Genomic DNA, 24292 nt, shown 5'->3' on the forward strand with positions numbered 1-24292 from the left:
ACAGTGGTGTCTATAATATTCTCATCTTTTTACTTAACTAAATCAAGCTGTTGAACCACGGAAGCGTTAGATTAATCATGCTATAATTAAATTATCTCCCCAAAGGGATTGTAAAGTTCTAAAGGGAGGGTGTGTATCTTTCTTCTTGGTATGGAGATGGCATTCAGTGAATACCTTAGTGCAGGGACAGACACAGGAATATTTATGTTTGTTTATATTCAAAGTAATAATATGGTTTGTAACATATAACCTGTGATGACAAAAACATTGCCCTATCACAGTCATCCTATCTAAAGTACCTTCCTTTTTTTAATCCCATAATAAAAACACATCATGTTTAATTATATTATGATACTGATAGATTAACGCTGACTGCACAAGGCAGGGAATTTTGACCTAAGGTGGAAAGAAAGGAATGGTCTTGTTTGTTTTCAACTCACAAAGTACTCTGTGTTTTCAGTTAACCTCAAAGGAATTCTATTTCACTGCCATTTTATGTAACTCGTTTTCCTGGCCTTTCCACCCCTCTAATATCCTTAGATGCTGATATTTTCTGCAAACAGACAGGGATCGAACCCCAACTGAGCGCTAACCAGATAGGGCCAAAAGTAAAACTTTTAAAAAGCTAGTTCTAAAGAATAAAAGTTTCACTCTCCTACATTAAAAAACTGATTAATATTGAGTCATGGAAATAAACAGCAAAATGTTGCAACAATCTGATACGCACATAAAATGGCCTGCATATATCAAACATAATTTTGGATTTAGGGATCTCTTTTGATAAAAAAAATAATTAAAAAGTACAACTTGAATATTAAAAATAACTTTTAATTTAACAGGTATTTGTGCCATATAACTATTTCTATCATCACAGAATAAGTAACCATTTTTCCTTGTTAACTGTATCACTACTATTTGTGTGATCTGTGGCTGGAGTTTTCAAAGCTGCTGTCCAAGGGGATTACAGATGTTGGGATGCTAACACCCCCACCCTCAGCCGCCAGTGAAGGTCTGTGGCTGTTTCCAGGGAAGAACATTGTTTAGGAGAGACTGAAACACGAGCAACCTTTACAATTTACAGAAGAGCATGCCAGCGAACAGCCAGAATGTTTAGCTATGAACTAAATGTATTTGCTGTAAGGAACAATATTTGTGAAATATACAATTGTTTTTGGCCAAGAGACACTGAAATGTGTTTTTTTAAAAAATATATATTTTATTGATTTTTTACAGAGAGGAAGGGAGAGAGAGAGTTAGAAACATCGATGAGAGAGAAACACCGATCAGCTGCCTCCTGCACACCTCCTACTGGGGATGTGCCTGCAACCAAGGTACATGCCCTTGACCGGAATCGAACATGGGACCTTTCAGTCTACAGGCTGACGCTCTATCCACTGAGCCAAACTGGTTAGGGCTGAAATGTGTTTTGAAGGATAAAAGAAATAAATAATAGATTAAATATGTTCTGAATTTCTTTTGTTTATTTACAGGAGGCAAAAGATAAAACTGAAATTTAATATTAAAACAAATATTTTCTAGTTAGGATCCCTTTGCGGTTTGTTTTAATTTACTATATTTATAAATGAAGAAATCTAGAATACCTAGATTGAGTAAAGTGAAAGAAACAATTATTGTGAAGATTTGACAAAACGAAGGGTTTTTGCTTAAGGTAGCAAATTGATGGAGAAGTAACAACATCTGTTTACTTTCTCGGCCATGAACGCTTATCTCTGGGGATAAGGATGCCTTCTATCCTCTTGGGATAGGGAGGATACATTCACATGGGAGATGTACTTCCTGCTTTTGGGGGACAAAGGACAGTCACAGTGTTCTTGCACTGGCTGCTTCTCAAGTAACTTTAATTCAAGATAATCAATATGTCAAAATGACATGTTTGGGTCTGCCTGCCCTGAACCCCATCACCTCCAAAGAATAACTCAAAGGTTTCTAATTGTATACATTTCCAGAATGCAAATATATATATATAGCTTATGTTCAGCATCATAGCTGAACAATTCCAAACATTTTAATGGTTTTAATTTAATACTGAATTTTAAACATGGACTATTTATAACTAGAGGCCTGGTGCACAAAATTTGAGCATGGGGGGGAGGGGGTTCTTCAGCCTGGCCTGTTCCCTCTCGCAGTCCGGGACCCCTAGGGGGATGTCCGACTGATGGCAATCAGACATCCTTAGCGCTGCCCCAGAGGCAGGAGAGGCTCCCGCCACTGCCGCTGCACTTGCCAGCCATGAGCCTGGCTTCTGGCTGAGCAGCGCTCCCCCTGTGGGAGCGCACTGACCACCAGGGGGCAGCTCCTGCGTTGAGTGATTGCCCCCTGCTGGTCAGTGCACATCATAGTGAGCGGTTGAGTGGCCTTAGCATATCATTAGCATATTATGCTTTGATTGGTTGAACTGCTGAACGGACTGGACACTTAGCACATTAGGCTTTTATTACATAGGATTATCTTTACTTGTAATAATAACTGACATACTTCAAGTGATTATTTTTGCCAAACAGAATTCTAAGATTATTAATGTATTTACTTATTATAACAACCATGCGAAACAGGTCCTATAGCATTTTCATTCTGCAGATAAGGAAACTGAGTTATAGAGAGGCTAAGGAACTTGCCCAAGTCATAGAGCTAGAATGTAGCCAGTCTGCCTCTCTGGTGATATGGCATTTGAGTACTCTGTAACTCCAGGAATACCATAAATTCTTTTTTTTTTTTCCCTTGGATAGTATCATAGTTCAGAGGCTATGGAATTGACTGGAATTTGAATAAGTGGAATTTGGCAATTTGAACAAATCAAATTAGATTTCTGCAGAGGAAAAAAGTAGCTATTACTATGCAATCTGCCTAATTATAGTCACAGCACCTAGAACTGAAAGGGGCCTTAGAAATCGTCTACTTCAAACCTGTCCTGTTAAAGATAAATTAATAGAGACCACAGATTTTGCTTAAAACGACAGTTGGTAACAAGCTTCAGAAAGGAATAGAGTGTTCAAGAATCCTAGTCCACTAAACCTTATGTAACCATATCACTTACGTGTCCAAATCTATGTGTTTTAGGTTTACGTTACCTGGTGATCCAGTATCTATTAAAGAAAAATAACGTTTTCATAAGTCAAATGCTTCAAATGGTATGCGTACTTTGCTCTGTGTAATTACTGAGTTATGTGCTTTCCCTCAGAATTCCTAGACATTCTTAGTAGTCAATGAGCTGATGTTATCTATGCTACTATCTGGGAACTGAGATCTTCTATTGAGATGGGGAAAAACCTCAAATACATGTCTTACATTAAGGAAAAAAAAAATCTTCTTAGAAGGCTCTGTCCTTGCTTTGCAGCTTAGGAATGTTTGCAACTCAACACAAGGTTGGTCTCTGTGGAGCCCTCCCCCTTCTCCTCCAGCCAGGCCACCTCTGGACATCACTGCGCTACAAGGTACTAAGTACTTGCAATGAGCGTGTTTATGTATTTTTTCTTTCTCCTGAGACTGTAAGATCTTTAGGAAAGAAACTGTCTTTACATTCATATTTATATTCTTGATGTCAGGCAAACAGCAGAGGATTAATAATTGTAGAAGTGTATGTGTGTGTGAGGAGAGAGTTATCAGACAAAGACTGGCCCCAGCGATCATCATAAAGAGCAGAGGCTGGCAAACCACAGGCCACCAGCTAAGGAAGGTTTTAGCCTTTTAAATGGTCATATAAGTATCTGTATAAAGCCTATAACCTTTATAATCTGGTCCTTTAAGAAAAAGCTTGCCTATTCCTGATATACATACAGTATTTCTAATTATGGGCCCATAAGAATAAATAACTGATTATAAACCAATATTAGAAAGTGCCAAGCCCTGGCTGGTGTGGCTCAGTTGGTTGGGTTTTGCCCCATGCACCGAAAGGCTGCTTTTGCCTATGCCCGGGTTGGGGGCATGCAGGAGGCAGCCGATTGATGTTTCGCTTTCACATCAATGTTTCTGTCTCTCTGTCTGTCTCTTTCTAAAAATCAATTTTTAAAAAATCTTAAAAATATAAAAACATAATAAAAGATTGATTTTAGAGATGTTGTTTAAAGGTTATGAAGCCTCTCAGAATGAATATTATAAAATCATTGTGATAAAACTGCCTTCTGAAAGATGCTATAAATACCTTTGTGTACTTATTCACCACAGTGGAGCCCCAGGCAAGATGTACTTGGCCTTCTGTTATTCTCTGGCCTGGGTTCTCTAACAGTGTACTCTACTGATCCAGAAGAGGGTTCCCTTCACTCTGCCATTTTGTACAAACAAATCTGCCACTGCCTTTATCACTCTAGTACACTTTATTTTCAGTCTCTGAATTAAATGTCTCCAGGTTCATCTGATCTGTTCACTAATAGAGCAAGAGTAGGGGCCACAGTAGGACAGTGGAAGCCTTGGGCTGAATGCTAACAGCTGGTAGTATTTTCCCTTGTTAATGTCAGAGGAAGTAGAAAGATCCAAGAAATGCACATGATGACACGATGACATCATCAGAAGGACCTACAGAGCTTGTAGCCTGGGATGAATAGAGGCACTGTAACCGCAGACCAGCTCCACCAGTCCTATCCTGTTTGATGAGGTGCTGAGTTGTTTTTAGAGATTAAAGACCAAAACCACAAGCCATGCAGCCGAAGCAAGCCCAGAGGAGAGAACTCTGGCCTCCAGTTGTATCCAGAACCAAAGTCCCCTCTCCCCCAACCACGGCTACAAAGGACCAGGACATAACTGGAACTTCAACACCAGAACCTGTTCAGAAGTCAAGGGTCCATTGTCCAGGAAGATCCGGTGTTGATGTGCCTTTACCGTAAATGTCCAAGCTCCAAGATTTTCCAACTTAAACTTGTCCCACACCAGCACTCCCCATACCCATTCCCCCAACCCCTTCAAAACCCTTGGCCTGATCCCGCTAGCAAGATGGATCTGAGGCACCACTACGTCTCCTGTGTTCTCAGTTGGCGTCTTCTGAATCAATAAACCTTTCCCAGCTCGCGTTTTGGCCTTTCAAAGCATCAGGTGCACGAACTTTGGTTCAGTAAAAGCACTACAGCCTAAATGCAGCTTTACAAATTAGCTGCTAAGAAACAGGGCTGTTTTTCTTGGTAAGGCAAATTCAAGATGCCTCCGGGTAAAACCTGGGACAAGTTTTAGAGGCTAGCTTCAAAGAAATAAACTTAAGTTTCGTCTCAAATAGTTTTTACATGTATTTGCCAGGTACAAAACCATCTTGGAAGGTTTTGTTTTCACCAGAGGAAGTAGGCCCACTGATTATCCAGACTTGAAACCTCACCTCCTCCAAGAGAAAGAAACTGGAAAAAATTAGGAGAACCAAAACGGGATAGCTCGGGGCAAAACAGGCTCAGTGATGTGCCAATGATTATTCTTTAAAAAAAAAAATGTTATGGCTGACTTCTCTCGCTCGGAGGCACAGAGATCAGAAACAGTAACAGGAACAAAGGAGTTACAGACATTAGGGTTCATTTACTGCAAGTGTCTTAAGGAAACTTGCCTCCCACTGAGGACTCAAGCGCTCTGTTATTTAACAATTCTTCAACAAACAAAAATACTGAACCAGACCTTTCACTCAGTTTCTTCTAAGCTGGTTTTTCTTCTGGAGCATGTATCCTAATAGAATGCCAAGACAGTATTTGGTATACACACAGACCATGCTAAGTTCAGCTCCTCAATGAACATGAATAACTAAAATTGATCAGTCAGGGAACCTCGTCCTCATTCTACAGTACTCTTTTATGAGGCAGAGAGAGAGCCTGGGGATACAGCTGTTGGAGGTTTAGTTTATGACACAGCCTGCAGCCTCTGTAAGGAGTGAGCACGGTCTCCAGCAGAAAACAGGAGGAACCTGGGCAGGAAGAGTTGCAAGGTGACTGAAGCTGGGTATGGCTGGTTCCAGGGAACAGTATTCTCTAGGTGGGACTTTTAACTTTCTCAGCCTCTCTTTTTCCTTCTTTGGCCTGATTCTTTTTTTCCTTTTATCTCGTTCACTCTACCTCCTTCCAATTTAACTTAATATAACAAGTTTATATCTCTTGGGTATTCTTCTGAACAAACAAAACATACAGTCATGTTAATATGACAGTCATATGTATTTTTAAACACTAAGATGTGAAATATTTTTAAAACCAAAAATCAAAAAACTCTTCCAGGTTAACATGAAAAATCATAAAAATAATGCTGAGAACTGTAGATACATATATAACTAAAGGTTTTGAAAGAAATGTTTCTCTGCTTTCTCTCTTTAGGACACCTTAGGTCTACAATAAAATACAAACATTAACTCCTGTAACTGTCGACTCTATTAATGTTACAAGGAAATGCAGGTAGAGAAATACGTTTTCCCACTAGTCCCTAAAACGCACGACCCACGTACTGAGTGGGTAGTCGGGACCAAGCACGACGTGGGCACTGAGGATACGAAGGACACCTGGTGCCCACCTGCCAGAAGGCCTCGACGCCGAGGGAACAGCTGAAACTGAAACGCAGTGGGAAGTGTCTGGGCAGTGAAGTGGGCTAGGCAGGCGACCAACATGCCGGCTGCTGGGGAAGAGAATCAGTACTTCTCCCCAGGCAGGTGAGGATGCGAGAGACGGTGAGTTTGGGATTGGGTCTTCATCTGTGAGAGACATGTCAACAGGCCCTGAGCGGGACGAAGAGCAACCCAGCAGAGAGAAGAGCAGAAGAAAAGGTCAGGACTGTGGAGTCTGGGAGAGGCCGGGGCTGTCCACAAGAACCCAGAATGGGAGGTGAAGGTTGTTCTCATTGTCTAGACAACAGGACGCATTTGTTCCTCCTGCAGTGCCTTTGCTCCGGATGTTTGTGGTTCGGCCCATCCCATTACCAACCTTAAGCCATGACCTCAAAGCCATTCTTCTCTGCTTTTCTAAATTCCACCCTGCGTTTAGGGGTCAGCTTAATGCCCACTTTTTCTTCTTTTATCTCTCCTTTCAATATGCCAACTATGTTCTAGTGCACATACAATTCTTATTCATAGATTTTTCCTATAGCTTATTGATTAGGTAACAGATTTTTATCTTTCACTTTGTGCCATTATAGTGGTTAGCACGACACTGATTAGATTCTAGGCACAAAGAATACATTCAATAAAGTTAACGTAATGAAAACTTCTCTGAAGGAGGTTAAATATACTCACTTGAAATCTTAGTATAGAGTACTATGTGGTTTAACAAAATAAACCATTTATTTTGCTGCAAAAAGCTTTATTGTTTCATTTGATCCACTGCATGGAAGAGGGCTTCAGGGTGACTAAAAGAATAGCTAGTAGTTTTGGGGAGAGGCTCAGGTAAAAGCCAGACACCAGGGGGATGCAGAGGGGCCCCTCAAAGGCCTCTGGGCTTCAAAGGCTGCTAGTGGTGCTTGAGGTGAGCCTTTAAGAAGAGATACTCGCCCAGCCCAGCCTGGGGTCCGGGAGCCTGCGGAGGTGAGTCAGGTGTCGCCCATCTTCTTGATGAGTTTCACCTCCTCTCCCCGGAAGTGGCTCTCCAGGAAGTCCCAGAGCTGAGGGTCTGTGCGAACAGAACCCAGGGCCTGCAGCTCCACCAGGGCCTGGGTCAGGTTCCTCTCCAAGGCCAGGGCGGCTCCCGTGGCGCCCTGAGTTTGCCCACTCACCCTGGGGAGGCTTCAGCACATCGTGGAGAGAATGCGGCCACCGCGCTGGTTTTGCAACGCTAAGACGCTCAGCGCCCTCCCGCTTCTCCGCCAACTCACGGAATCAGTGGTCCACGCCCTCGAGAGCCACATCATCACGGTGGGAACAGAAGCCCAGAGAGAGGTAGGTGTGGGAGGCCCGCAGAGGCAGGCTGGCCAGGTGGTTGACCGCGGCCTCCCCCTCGGTGGAATAACTGATGAATCTGGGAGCTCATGGTTGTTCGGCAATAAGGAGTTAAGGTAGAAAAGAAACCGGTGTGTTGGCTGGCCTGGGAGGTGGTTCTGAAGGTGGTGACTGGATAAGAAGCAGGAGAGTGGCCGGAGGCTGGAAGAAGGGGCGTCCCTGGGTCTGTTCCGTCCAAACACTTTTGAAGGACGAGACAGATCTGGGATCACCAAGGGCGCTGCCAATAAACCATTTCTTCTGTAGTCAAAGGTAAACTTTATTTCTGCTTAATCTAAACGAGGCCTACTTATCCTAAGTTTGAATTAAATGGAATCTCAAGGCTCAAGGTATTAGAAGCAATGGTGTACATCTGAATGTTGGTGTATATTTGGTGTATATCTTCAATCTTTCAGAAGAAAGCACAACAAATCTGCTATAAGCAGAACCCGGGACGAGTTATTAACACAGAGATCCTACAAGTTTCCAGAAGATCCGAATAAAACAACACTGTAGTAATCAAACTATTTACTGATAAAAAATTATAGTCTGACTTTCTTTTGACCTAGGGGAAAAAATCTCTTAAGAAAGCATATGACATAAGTGATCAGGCTATTTCTTTTTGAAAGGAAAGGAGGTGTCGACATAAACCCAGAGGACCCACAGGCCTGGAATTACTCAATAACCAAGGAAACATTCAAAATTCAATTTAAATGAGGCAAATATTTTACTCACAGTGTTTGGCAAACATTAGCAATACACACTAAATGAGCTATGTGTACTCAATGAAGAAAAATGTGAATGAAAAGGAAATTGCACTAGACCTCATAGACGACCAATTAACTGCCCAACTTATCTGAAAACTGACAAAGAAAATGTTTTTCCTTCCAGATAAGAACTCCATTTAAAACTTCAAAAGGAATTTAATCTAAATGCCTCATGCCAGCAAATTAAATCATTATAGAACAGAGGAGATGGGAAGGAAGGAAGGAGTTCATGATTTGCAGATGACTTCATTAAGTAATGGCTATTGCTATTAAGGAGAGTGGCTATTCCATTCTTATTTAAAAATCTTGAAAGGACAGAGCAGTTCTGTATGCAGCAGGCACACATATATCAGCTCATTACAAGATGTGGTCCTGGGTGTTCCTGTATCCAAACTGGACAGCTCTGATTCAAGACTCATTGTATAATTTACGTGTGCAATTCTGTGGATGCAAGGCTGGTACAATATTCACAAATCAATAAATGTGATACATCATATAAAACAAAATGAAGGATAAAAATCACATTATCATATCAATAGATGCAGAAAAAGCATTTGACAAAATCCAGCACCCATTTTTGATAAAACTCTCAGCAAAGTGGGAATACAGGGAACATACCTCAACATAATAAAGGCCATATATGACAAACCTACAGCCAGCATCATACTCAATGGACAAAAACTAAAAGTGTTTCCCTTAAGAACAGGAACAAGACAGGATTCCCACTTTCACTACACTTATTCAACATAGCACTGGAAGGCCTAGCCACAGTGGGCAGATAGAAGAAAACATAAAAGGCATCCAAATTGAAAAGGAGTAGGTAAAACTGTCATTATTTACAGGTGACATGATATTGCACATGGAAAACCCTCAAGACTCCACCAAAAAAAGTACTACATTTAATAAATGAATTTGGCAAAGTAGCAGGATACAAAATTAAAATCAAGTCTTATATTTAAGTCTTTAATCCATTTTGAATTTATTCTTGTATAAGGTGTAAGGTGGTGGTCTAGTTGCATTTTTTTTTTTGCATTTATCCCAACACCAATTATTGAATAAACTGTCTTTACCCCATTGTATATTCTTGCGTCCTTTGTCATATATTAACTGAACATGCAGGCTATATATCATTTTTTACAGAGCACTGGAAAGAGAACCGTAGGAACCAAAATACCCCATCTCCTCACTGTGCAGATAGGAAAATGAGGTCCTGAGAGGGTTAACAATGAGGGAAAAAGCATGATGAAATACAAATGCTATTCTACAGATTCTTTTGTTTCATATTTCTTACTGTCTACTTCTATTAACCTTATCTCCTTCACTTAGGTATTTTAAAGACTTGTTGTAAAGATATGTGAATGCAATTAGCAAAGAACAAACAAACACAAAAAACCCAAGCAAACAAAAAACACACTTTAATGCTTCCTACCAATGTAAAATCAGAATAAAGATGGAAATACAAACAGCTGGTTTATTCCTAAAGAAATATGCAGAATCACTGGATGGCTTTCCCCCCTCTAATTTATTACACATATTACTTGGGAACACCACTTGGGAAACTAAATTCGGCAAGCCCGTGACCTCTGTACAGCTGGGTGGAGGTTGCGGGGCTCCAGAGAAAGGAGTCCCTCACCCAGCAAATTTCAACCCAGATAACAAGGAAATCATCTTTCCATAGTAAAATGTCATTTTTAAATGATCTTGTAATTACCCAAGTAATGCAAGTAAACATCCTTTTGCAAATTTGAAACACTGCAGAAAAGTCAGACTTCTCTGAATACCATTCCTAGAATCTGGTCCCTTCTTTTGTCTACCCTGCTGCCAAGGGCCATTTGGATATTTATAACGTCATTCAAAGGCCATACAAAATTATCAACTTAAAAAATGAACCTGCTATATTTGGCCAAACATTTAATTAACTCACCCCTAATGCCTTGGCAGGGCCAGGCCAAATAATTTCATGGGCCTTATCGGGCCCGAGGGCCAGACATTTTCCACCCCTGCTTTAGGGTATTATTGTTGCCATTTTGTATATATCTTTCCAGCTAAGTTTTTGTAGATGTACAAATACTCATGTGTATTTTACATTTTGGTGTAAACCTTTCCATAAGTTTTTATGGACTTTCACATACGCATACACATTTTACAATAAAAATTTCCTGCAATTTGCTTTGTTCACTCAAAAACATGATTTGGAGATCTAGCCATGTACTTACAGATGCATTTAACCAGTAATTACTACATTCCATGCATAGTTCTAGTTGCCGGAGACATGGGAATGAACAAAAGCAAATTTCCTGCCCTCCAAGAGCTTACATTCTACAGCTGCTTCATTCCTTTTAATCATGGCATAGTAATCCAATGCATGCATATACCACAGATGATTATGTCAGTCCTTTCCTGATGAGTTTTTTCATTCTTATAAATTTGGGGGTATGATTGTGCATGATTCCTTGTGTACATATGAGTATTTCTCTAGAACTTATACCTACAGTTGCGACTGCTGGGCCATTGCATATGCACATTTCTAATTTTAGTAGGTACACTGCATTCCCTGCCAGAATAAAACATTTTAGCAGCGTGTATGTGCATGCCTTTACCTCACACTCTCACTAGAACATATTATCAGACTTAATTTTTGCCAATCCAGTAGGTGAAAAATGGGCATCTCATATTTTCATCTTGCTTTCCCTGACTGCTAATAAAGTAGAGCATCCTTCTGTATCTTTATTAGTCACGATCTTTCATTCCTTTCACATTTCTACAATATACAAGAGTGGGAATGGAACACTCACAAAAAAATGTTTGTTGGATTCAACAGAGTGAATTGAGGTCTATTTGTGTCAAATTATTATAAAAATTCAACAAACACACTCTGAGAGTACTTGGAAAATTCCAATATTATTAACTCCTCAAGTATTTCTTACCCCACCCAAAGCCTTCAGGGCCACAGCAGTGCATCATGCTCTCTTACCCAACTGTTTCCCTACAGGACCAAGCTGCACATTCTACTGCCAAAAATGAACTGGGCCAAAGGCACTGTCTTCAAGGTGTTTTAGGGATAGTCTGTGGAAAATTAGAGGTGGGTACATTTGATGATCAGTGTGTGTGTGTCTGTGTGTGTGTGTGTGTGTGCGCGCGTGCGCGTGAGTGTGTGTGTGTGTACACATAGGTGCCTGTGTTCTAAAACTGTTATGTCAGCCTCTTCTGGCTCTTTGTAAAAGCTAAGTTATGATTATCATGAGAGATATTAAGTGGTTCCCTCCCCAATCCTGACTATCAAGTATTGGTGAGGATACTAAAAATATAAACTATCTGGAACATTCCTATACTGTATAAGTACTTTGGAAAACTGCTTAACACTATCTACCAAAAGTGAACACACACACTTACCCTGTAATGTAGTAATTCTATTTGCAGATATAAAAACAGCTGTAATTGTTTTAATACTTTAATGTTTATCTGCAATGCATTATGAATTTATAAAACACAGTTCCCTTTTCCCAGACGATAATCTCAGAATTCCATTCTTAGCCTAATGGAAACATCATGTGACTAGATTTTTGTCTGGCCCTGTAAATATCATTCAATCCTTACTTAAAGTGTCACTGAAGTCTGCAGGCATCAAATAACAGATTTGTATCTATAAAAGAAAATACCCTCGGCTCTCAGAATTAAAGAAATAAAACTCTTGCCAATAATAATTTTCTAAAGTTTTGGACTCTTAAAGGTAGAATCAAGGACATATGGATCACTATCTTTTCAGGTTTCCCCAAAAGAGTATGGTGGATCGAACTCAGTGAATTTTATTTTTTAGGGTTGATTTAAGATCTCACAGCTTTAAATTTAAGTAGGTCAAAATTTAGAAGAAACTTTGTTCTACCACTTCTATATTCCAAATATCCAAACCATTAAAATAAAAAAAAAGAGGTTCTCAGCCCTAACCGGTTTGGCTCAGTGGATAGAGCATCAGCCTACATACTGAAGGGTCCCAGGCTCGATTCCAGTCAAGGGCATGTACCTTGGTTGTGGGCACATCCCCAGTGAAGGGTGTGCAGGAGGCAGCTGATCGATGTTTCTCTCTCATCAATGTTTCTAACTCTCTATCCCTCTCCCTTCCTCTCTGTAAAAAAAATCAATAATATATATATTTTTAAAAATAAAAAAAGGCTCTCAAAAAGTAGTTTTTCTCTAAAAGAATGGACAACAAATGCTGAGAGTTAATGTAAAAGAGGAACCTGCATCATAATGGGGGATTTCTATGCCATCCTGACCTGCGCTATCTAATATGGTGGTCAATGGCCACATGTGGCTATTTAAGGTTAAATTAACTAGGGATAAATAAAATTTACAAGTCAGTTCCGGAAACACCCTAGTCACATTTCAAGTGCTTGACAGCTTTCCGCATTGGACAGCACAGATATAGAACGTTTAATCATTAAGAAGGTTCTATTGGTAGCACTCCTCTAGGTTAACTTCAGTCCACAATGCTTAAATTATCAGTCGTAGCTACAAAAAGCTACAGTGTGGCATTTGGATCAAAATAACAAGCAAACAGGATTCAGTCCAGAAATAGAGCATTTTAAAAAGTAGAAGTAATAATTATAACCCTGAAACCATGCCAAGGCTGCAGTGTGGCTAGTAGGGGAAACACTCGCCCAGCATCAGTGGGTCAGGCTTTACACCTGTGTTTCAGCTGTGTCCTTGTCCTCAATGGTCAGGTGGTGGTCACATGTTACCTTCCCTACTCCATGGGTGGGATGGGTGACAAACAAGCCTAAATGAGGAGAGTGTTTGGAGAGTGGTTAAACACACGTTGATGCTGTTATTTTTATGCTAAACGCATTTGGAATCCTCAGTAAACTTGACCATGGTAAATGCTCAGCTCACTGAGATGCTCAGAACTGAGAAGCATTCTTGAAGTCATTCCATACGTCACTGGTCATATTAGGGAAATTGGCTGGTTAATGTGCAACCACTAAGAGATCATCACTTATCCTATCTAATAAAGAGGTAATATGCAAATTAACCCCCATGCCCTCACAAGATGGCTGCCTAACAACCAGGCCGGCAGGGCGTTAGTGAGGGATGACCAAACGACTGAACAAGCAGGCTGCGTGGGGCGACCAGGCCGGCTGGGGGGGGGAGGGGGTGGCGTGAGGGGCGACCAGGCCAGCAGGGGTGGGGAAGTTGGGGTCAACCAGGCCAGCGGGGGTGGGGGGGGCAGTTGGGGATGACCAGGCCAGCAGAGAGAAGCTGTTGGGGACGACCAGGCCGGTGGGGGGGGGGCAGTGAAGGGTGATCAGGCCTGTGGCGGGGGGTGGGGGGGGGTCAGTTAGGGGCGACCAGATAGGCAGGCAGGTGAGCAATTAGGATCCAGCGGTCCAGGATTGTGAGAGGGATGTCGGACATCCTGCAAGGGGTCCCAGATTGGAGAGGGTGCAGGCTGGGCTGAGGGGAACCCCTCCGTGCACGAATTCTGTGCGCTGGGCCTCTAGTGGGATTATTAAATGCTGCTCTCTATATAATGAAGTGATCCTGAATTTAGTTTCTATATTGTACCAAGTTCAAAAAATACTTTTACACAGTACTATATGCACAGAATCAATAAACAGTCCTGTTCACTGCAATAAGGATGTGAGAATAATATCCAATTACAATTGACCATTGAATTATACAAGTTTGTACTGCATGACTCCACTTACATGTGGATTTTTTTCAACAAATACTATAAATGTATTTTCTCTTCCTTATGATTTTCTTAATAACATTTTGTAATAATACTGTATATAATACATAGAACATAGAAAATATGTGTTACCAGTAAGGCGTCTGGTTAATAATAGTTTATTAGTACTTAAGTTTTGGGGAAGCCAAAAAGTCATATACAGATTTTTTAAAAATATATATTTTATTGATTTTTTACAGAGAGGAAGGAAGAGGGATAGAGAGTTAGAAATATTGATCAGCTGCCTCCTGCGCACCCCCTACTGGGGATGTGCCCGCAACCAAGGTACATGCCCTTGACCGGAATCGAACCTGGGACTCTTCAGTCCACAGGCCGACGCTCTAGCCACTGAGCCAAACTGGTCAGGGCATATACAGATTTTTTACTGCAGGTGGGAAGGGTTGGTGTCCCCATCCCCACATTGTTCAATGATCAACTGTATACAGTGCCATGGCTACAGCCAGAAAGGTGAGTGTCATAGAGGAACTATTTCTAGGTACCTACATGAAATGTTTTTATCCTCTCACATATTGTCCCTGCAAGGGTTCACCATCCTGAAAGAGCTCCCCATCTTCTATTCCTCGTCTGCACACATCCTGCTCATTAGATCTGTGCTTCACCCTCAGCTGTGAAGGGGAGCTGCCATAGAACCTCCTCAGTTGCTTCCATCCCCCCTGAGAACACGGAAACCAAATAGGGAACCTTCTAGACCTTAGAAGGAAGTACTTGAATGCTGTAAAGACAGCTGAATTTCTGACGAGGTAGGGGAGAAAGGAGCCCATGTGGATTTCCTCATAAGAGAAAGCAAGCCTGGTCCGCCATAGGACTCACACCAACAAGGTGAAGAACTGTTATGTGATGCACCTTGGCCTCTTTAGTTGGAAACCTAAAAGTGCTCCAAGCTAGTAGACAGATGATGTATGATTGATAAGGACAGTAAACACTTGTGAGAATTACTCTGGGGACAGACTCCATGAATAGACCTTAAAAGTGTAGAAAATCATATATTAGTGCTTGATGATCTATCCTTCCAGATAAAATAACCGTGACTTATAAAAGTGCCTTAACTTTATCTAGCTATGGTTGTTTTCTTTTTCTTTTTAATTTAACTTCAGAATAATTTAAGATTTACAAAGAGAGCACAGGGAATTCCATATACCTCATACTGTTTCCCCATTATTAACATCTTAAAATAGTATATGTTTGTCACAAATAATGAACTAATATTGATACATTACTATTAACTAGAGTTCACACTTTATTCATATTTCCTTAATTTTTACCTAATATACTTTTTCTGTTTCAGAATTCTTCCAGAATACCACATTACATTTAGTGGTCATGTCTCCTTAGGTTTCTCAGACTTTTCTTATTGATGTCCATGTCAGTTTTGAGGAGTACTGGTCAGATACTTTGCAGAAGGTCCCTCAATTGAGATTTGTCTGACGTGTTGTTGTTGATCACATGGTGAGACTTGTGTTATGGGTTTTGGGTTTTTAGGAGGAAGACCACAGAGGTTAGGTGCCATTCTCCACATATGACATCAAGAGTACACACTATTGCCGAAACCGGTTTGGCTCAGTGGATAGAGCGTCAGCCTGCGGACTGAAAGGTCCCAGGTTCGATTCCGGTCAAGGGCATGTACCTGGGTTGCGGGCACATCCCTAGTAGAAGATGTGCAGGAGGCAGCTGATCGATGTTTCTCTCTCATCGATGTTTCTAACTCTCTATCTCTCTCCCTTCCTCTCTGTAAAATCAGTAAAATATATTAAAAAAAAAAAAAAAAGAGTACACACTATCGTCTGGCCGGTGTGGCTCAGTGGTTGCTTATTTTACCCATGAACCAGGAGGCCATCGGTTTGATTCCCAGTCAGGGCACATGCCTCGGTTGTGGGCTCGATCCCAGTAGGGGGCTTGCGGGAGGCGGCCGGTTGATGTTTCTCTCTCATTAATGGAAAACACTAAAACACTATCAACATGACTTACCACTGCCGATGTGGACTTCCATCATCTGGCTGAGGCAGTGCTTGCCTGGCTCCTCCACTGTGAGGTTCCTCCTCTTCCCCTTTCCATAGTCACAGCCCACAACTAAGGAGTTAAGGGTTATGCTCTACCTCCTCGAGGGCAAAGTGTCTGCATACATATTTGGAATTCTTTTGCCTAAGTACTAAAGTAGTCTCATCTCCCCATTTATTTATTTGTTCAATCATATATCTATGTTATAATTACTCATTGATATTTGTTTTATACTTTGGGTTATAATCTGATACTACTTTATTTATTTTGTTCTCAAATTATTCCAGCTTTGGCCATTGGGAGCTTTATTATTTGATTCCTGTGTCCCTTCAACATACCCCATCTTTATTTATTTTATTTTTTGAGCATTTCCCTGTCTGCCCCCAAGGCTACACGATGTTACAGGCTCATTTTGTATACTGCCTGCCTCAGTCCTAGAGTCAGACATTTCTCCAAAGAGCCCTGATTCACTTTATTGAAGAATGGTATCAGAAACCACACAGGTTGCCTGCTTTGATTTTTAAAGGTGCTTTCCCACACACACTTCCCTCATTGCCACAACTTTGACAGATGGGTAAACTAAAGTTCGGAGTAATTAAGGGATTTGCTCAAGATCAAGGCTAATGATGGCAGTGGTGGGGAAAATTCAGTTTTCTGATGATAGTTCTGTGTCCTTTCTACTACCTGATGTTTTCTGGATGAGGACGAAGCATCAAAAATCAGATTAACAATTTGGAAGAAAAGAGTAACAAGAAACAGGCATCTCTAGAAGATAGTCCTTTCGGGAGGAAATCTTAACAGGGATATCTGACAGACTTCCCCTATCTATCTAGAAGAAGCAACTGGGAATTTTGTCTTTTATTATAGCCGTGGTTTTCAACTGGAGGCGATTTCACTCCCTTACCTCCCCACCCCCAGGACAATTGGCAATGTCTGGAGACATTTTTGTTGGGGACGGGGTGTGCTGCTACTGGTAACTAGTAGATGGAGGACAAATATATTGGCAAACATCCTATAATGCACAGAACAGCTCTCACAACCAAGAATTATCCAGTTCAAAATGACAATAGTGCTCACGTTGAGAGACCCTATGCCAAAGGAGATACCACTAAAGAACTTTATCCAATTTGACACTCTTTCTATTCTTGCTGGGTTACCATCCTATTGCTGGTTAAGACTCTATGTGATCCCGTGACCTCATGAGTTAGCCTACTAACACGTCTCCAATTTTGGTTAAGAAATGTGGCTCATAGATAGAAGAGACTCCCTGGTTCTTATGGGCGGGTCCAATACAAGCAAGGGTGCTCTTTAAAATGAGTTGCCCGAGTTAAGCAGGGAAGGAGCAGAACAATGATGAGCACAGTTCCATGAACCAGCCACTGGCCACGCTATGCTGCCTGCCATCTTTTGGTTTAGAAACAAGTTGTACAGAAAGCAAGGTAGCCTGGAAAACCTGCCAATGAGTTGGTGAACTTTACTAAGTAGATGGCTGTTGCCCAGAAACTGTTCACTGCTCAGTGACCTCAATTTGGAAAGGAAGTAAGTGACTGAGTCCCTGTTTGTTGATGTAGTCAGTAACCACCAAGCAGTTTAACAGAAGAAAGAGCCCTCTTGTTTACCAGGTTCTCTCTTGGAAGCTTTAGAAGAAGCTTGCTCACTCCTGGTGCTAACAAGTTGATGAAGGACATTTTCTGAGCAAAGCTAAATGGCCATTGCCCCCTGAAAAACAATGCAGAGAGCTTACAGGGGCAGTACAGTTTTGGGGTAATTCTATTTGGGGAGTTCCTGATGATGTGAACATGTGTATGTAAAAGCACTCAAGGCATTATAATGTCCAGTACATTGTAACTGCTTGCCAATGGAAGCAACAATAAAAAACAAATATTTAATTAGTGGGTTTTTGTTTTCTTATATTAGGCTCTGTGTGAAGTGCTTTTAGATATCCATCTCACTGAATCCTCATCACTAGCTTATGAAATAAGCCCCATTTCAGGTTTATTTTCATGTTAAATTTAATAATAATTGTGCCAACTGGCCGATGCTGAACAGCTGGAAAGTAGTAGAACTGGTATTTGCTAAACTTGGGTAACCTTATGACATATATTACCCTTTAAACCCATCAGAGCCACTAAAATGATTATTAACCATGCCATCTGGCTATGGTTCTTACGACTGGGGTGGCAGAGGAAAGAGCTGGTGAACACCAAGAATGTTGACAGTCATTCTACCCAGAATTTCCCAAGAACTCAACTCTAGTTTTTCAAATTGGACAAGATGGGTAATCAGAGAGTTAACAGAAACAAAAGACCTTCTTGTGGGCTTTGTAAAAAGTTTAGTAATCCGTCTATGAACCCCAGTAAGGGGGAAGGTGTCTACAAACTGTGGTCTAGAATAAACCTGACATCTGCATCATGAAACCGGGCAAAGCAGATTAATGCCCAGATGCCATTGAAGGCTCTTGCCTATAGAAAGTAAGGAGAAGACAACGGAAGTGAGGAGGACAGCAGGCAGAGGAAACATGGAGGAAGGAGGCAGAGGTGGACAGGAGACCAGAGGATGCCCTGCCCTACAGGAAGTAGAAGAGACCATGCTTCCCACGACCCCCTGCCTCTGGCACGAGAAGAGTGAGGAGCCACTAGAGACCAGGTCTGCCTTTCACAAATGGAAGGAAAAAGAGCAGATCAGGTGCTACCAGGCAGGACTCTGGAGAAAACATGCACTTCATTTGAGGAACCTCCAACCCCGGGGCAGGGGAGGGATGGAAAAGGAAGAATGGAGGCTGGCTCACAGTAAGCCCTGTGTGTTTGTTCAAACCAGCACACACAACGCTGCACAAGCAGCAGAAGGAAAAGTGGAAAGACTGAGCCAGCGCTCCTGACGCTGCAGAATTAAGAGGCAGTAAACATGTTCTACCCAGAAAGCCAGCAACACTAGGGACATCCTCCTAAAATGTCACAGCAGACAGGGATGCCTACAATTTATTTGGTGTCATGAAACTGCTCCTCCTGTTCCCCTGACCTCAAGCTTCTGTATATTAAAATTTAACAAAATTTAAGATAGGTTTTTAAATTGTATTAGTTTTATATACTTTGAGAAAATAACGCTCAAGTATTTTAACTATTTTTTCTAAATAAATATTTTTCACAATTTCTTTGTGCTAGTAAAATAAACACCTGATTAAAAAGAGAAAACTGTCTTTTCTAAATCAAACTAATTGCCAACAGTGGCTTGATTGATAGTTTGGGGAAAACACTGAGGAAATATTTAAGTACTATGAAGTATAACAGGCTTCAGTTTTTATTAACTAGACTCTTTCCCATTGTTTTGTTGCTGTTGTTAGATCAATGCAAAAATATTAAAACACTTAAACAATCTGACTTATATTTTGCAAATAACACGTGTGATTTAGAAAATAAAAATAATCTATCCGTTAAATTATAATTCTTGGAAACTGCTGCTGGATGACTCAAGGTCTAAGCCATCAAGGAAATCAGATGCTATGGAATATATGATTGGCAAGGAACAGGAAACTGTCCTTTTGCAGTACAATCTGACTTCTGGGAATGGCAGGAGGTCAGGAGATTAGAGGCATCAACAAGGTTAAGTTTATCCTCTTAACATCCCCACATTACCAACTACAATCTTACAGTCAGTGCTCAAACAAATACTGGGTGGGCGAATAAATGAAGAAGTGACCAAAATGCTTGTTATCAAATACAGTTAGAGTGGGAAATCTCTCCCCATCGCTACCTTCTCCAGTCCAAAATTACGATTCCAAACAACTCTTGCCCGTGTCTCCTAAAGCGATTGCTAGAAAAAAACTTTTTTTTTCTCAATCCATGATGCCACAGTCTGCTCTGTGCATATCAAATCTGCTTAATCACTCTTAGTTATGATCGTTGATCTAAAGCCACTTACACATTTAATCTTAGCCATTGAACCCATTTGGCTGAATAACAACAGTCTACTGTTTTCTAAAGATGTGCCCTCTTCCAACAGTAATGTTGTTCCAAAAGACATTTCAGCAGACATCTGTTTAACCCCTGATTATGTACATTCGGAAAAGGAAGCAGGGAAATATCAAATGTCGTCATATCTAAAGGTAGAATATTTGGATTATTGTTGTAATAAACTATTCTTAAAAAAATGAGTATGTCCAAGCTGAACTAGTACACTACCTCTTTAATAGGGAAAACATTAATTTAATAAAAATTTAAGGTAAACTTAATTGAAATATACAGGAAATAAAATAGTGCTTCAAAAAATATTTCCAATATTTTGGACATTCAGTATCCTCCTCTGCTGCATGATTTTTCTAGTAAGATCGTGGTATAAAACCTTGGTATAAGGCAAGCCATTTTCTGAGCAACTGATACATGGTTTCACTTACTAATGTACAGCTGAATCCTGCCCACACTCTATTTTGGTTTATAGAAATTTACTATCTTAATGTTTCAGCGAACAGGAGAACTAAGAATTTTCACTAATGACATAAAACATAGTGTGATTAAGCTGACCCTAGGCTGAAAAGCAAAAAAAAAAAATTCCATGCTACCAGGTATAAGACCAGGACACAGAAAGTTTAGAAGGGGTGGGGAGCAGAAATGACAGGAGAGTGAGATGCCTTCAGGCTTGAAGAATTACAGTAGATCATGTAGATTTGGGTCTGGGTGAGATATGCCACAGTATCCATCCATCACTTTTTGCTATTAGCACATTTTTAAGTCCTTGAATCAAAGTAATATGTGTATAAGGTAAAAATGTTACCACAGTACCACACAACGGCTTACAGTGGAAAATAGGTTCTAACCCTGCCCTGGTTGGGGTGCGCTGGGAGGCAACCTATCAACCAATGGATGTTTCTCTCTCACATGGATATTTCTCTCTCACTCGCTTTCTCCCTTCCCCTCTCTCTAAGCATGTCTTCCAGTGACTAAAAAATAAAAGGTTCTGGCCTCACACATACCTCTCTTCAGTACTGCTCTCAAAGCCCACCATCTTTAGTCATTTGCTATAATTCTTCTGATAATTTACATTCACAACGCTCAACAATATAATCCTCAGCGCAATAGCTTTGAACAACATCTATGGACTTTCCGCCAAGAAATAAGGATTTAACTTATTACCCTTTATTTTACTTCTCCCTCTTCTTCACAATTTAGAGTTATAATTTTGTTCTTTCACTGATCACTTTTTATTTTAAATAATGCACTTCAAGCTCTGATCATGCTCCATCAATTTTTAACTCCTCACAACATAAAATAGGCTACTAGTGACTCTCTCCTTCGCAACTCTCCAAACTCCTTCTACAGCCTAACCCTGGCTGCCATCTTATTTATTTTTCAAATGATCAACTAACCCTTCTATGCTTTGTTTATAAGGAGCTTCTAAAAATTAAAGGCAAACAATCTGTGTTTACTGTATGGTGACACATAAATATTCTTCATAGCAGAAATAAGTTCTGTGGTAGAATTACATTTCTAATTCCAGGGCTCCATTTTTATGAACGGTCACTCAGGAGAGCAGCATGTTCCTAGAATAAAGGTCAAATGGATTTCTCAGCTTTTTTAACTGCTCAGAATCATGCCACATTTTTGTTGCATTGTGATTGGGCTATGACATCATTGTACAATTTCTGTCAAGAATTTCTAGGGGCCGAAACCGGTTTGGCTCAGTGGATAGAGCGTCGGCCTGTGGACTGAAAGGTCCCAGGTTCGATTCCGGTAAAGGGCATGTACCTTGGTTGCTGGCACATCCCTAGTAGGAGATGTGCAGGAGGCAGCTGATCGATGTTTCTCTCTCATCGATGTTTCTAACTCTCTATCTCTCTCCCTTCCTCTCTGTAAAAAAAAATCAATAAAATATATTTAAAAAAAAAAAAGAATTTCTAGGGGAGAGATCAACCAAAGGACTTGTATGCATGCATATAAGCCTAACCAATGGACACAGACACCAGGGGGGTGAGGGCATGAGTGGGAGGACAATAGGGAGATAAGGACACATATGTAATACCTTAATCAATAAAGAAAAAATTAAAAAAAAGAACTTCTAATTGCCTTTACTTTTTTATTGTTCATTAAATCATCAAATTTTTATAGCAAAATTATATATTTGGGTCTAACATGTAAAAATAAAAAATTTAAATTTTTGAAAATACTATTTTGTTATTAAATACTTAAATATAACCTTTTGCTTATGTGTCCACTAACACAGAGATGAGATGTATTCCGTGTATATTAATAAGCTCCATTTATTTGGTACTTTCAGTTTATGAAAAACTGCTTACCCGTATTTTACTTTTAATGCTCCGTGAAGGAGGCAATGTCTTCTCCATTTCACAAATACAGCAACTTAAGATCAGAGACTGAAAGATTCAGCCAAGATCAGACAGCAAGTAAACTGCGAATTCCAGATTTGAGACCGGGTTTTCGTTTTTCAAAGGCCAGTGTTCTTTGCTTCCACCGCAGCTGCCTAACACATGGGCTCTTTCTGCTTTTTGTTCAGAAGTAAAACATCAGGGTTTTTTGATTTAGAGGTTTTGTTATCAATTACAGCGCTTCTATGGAAAGCAACACAGTATTACTAGATTCTATGGGGAAAGACTTTTGTAAAATAAACAATGGAAAAGCTGGCAGAATTAGGAGAAAAACACAAAATAAACTAAAAGGCCATTACACAAAGAGCTGCTACAATAACAAGTGGAACAGTCAAGAAGGCCAAAGAATCATAAGCACTAGCTTTCTCAAGTAATATTATGGACGTCTGTGAGGCATTGGGGTTATTATGTACAGCTTTAATAATGCAGCATTCATATAAAACGGAACATGACTCCAATCACACTCTGATGAACTAAGTGTATCTCACACAAATAGCTTCATAGGCACCACTCTGAGTATTGACCCTGAAAGGTCCAGGGCAACCAGAAACCATGCAGGAGGAGCACGGGGTCTGGAGAAAATGCCAGGTGAAGAATAGGCGAAGTCGAGCCTAGAGAAGCAGGCTCACCTTACAGTGGTGTGAGCACACAGAAGCGAGTTTCCCGTTATCATTCCTAACGGAGAAAATGTGCCCTCAGAAACGGATGCAAAATATTAGTGTTTGGACCAGATGGGGTCTAGTTAGTTGAGGCTTCATACTCTCAACATAAGTATATAAAGAAATATCGAAACATTTAATTTCAAAATTGTGAGTTTCATGCTTACCTTTTACAATACACATTAGTAAAAATTCTTTATTTTTCTTTTAGATTTTATTTTTGATTCTACATCAAACGGAAATGGTTCAGAAAAAAAAGTTTTTTAAAAAAACAAGAACCCACTTAACTTAAATATTCAATATTATTATAAATAGACTCCTATTTGAGAAAGGAGGCATGTCCATTTCAAGTCTTCCATTCATACCTGCTTAGACTCAAGTGGCATTTTTTTTCTTTTTAAAATGATGGGGGAAATGAATATAACTCTCTAAAGCAGAAATGCATTTCATGAGAATATTTGATTATATACAAAAAGGGAATCATACCTTTTCATCAATAATAATATTAGCTGATATTTACTGAGCTCACTAAATGTTAGGCACTGTGTTTAACACATTATCTCACAACAATATGGCTTTATCTCATTTTTCAATATGAACAATTGCAGATTTTCAGGGGTTAATTAACTTGCCAAAGTCACATAGTAAAGTCAAACTCACATCCATGTCTTAAACATCTATCTACCTAGGTGCACTGAATGCCCACGTGACCAATTCTTATCATGATATTAATACTATGTTAATAATTATCAATTTTTATCTGAATAAAGGGCAAAGGGAGATTAATAGATGCTTTCATAAGCCACATCCCCATCCCCATGTTTGTTAATTTCTACCTCATCTTTATTAAGTCTTAAAAAAAGGGCAATCAAC

General features: G+C 40.2%; 1 protein-coding gene and 1 pseudogene across 3 annotated transcripts in view; both read right to left on the minus strand.

The window, feature by feature from the left end:
- Positions 1 to 24292, minus strand: part of NT5DC1 (5'-nucleotidase domain containing 1) — a 102730-nt gene that overhangs the window by 10838 nt on the left and 67600 nt on the right. The window lies entirely within an intron of this gene.
- LOC308521514 (ferritin light chain-like) lies at positions 7410 to 7925 on the minus strand (annotated as a pseudogene). The gene has a single exon. The product of its transcript is annotated as a ferritin light chain-like (transcript).

This window comes from Myotis nattereri (assembly GCF_964212035.1).
Source record: "Myotis nattereri genome assembly, chromosome: 6".
Lineage (NCBI taxonomy): Eukaryota > Metazoa > Chordata > Mammalia > Chiroptera > Vespertilionidae > Myotis > Myotis nattereri.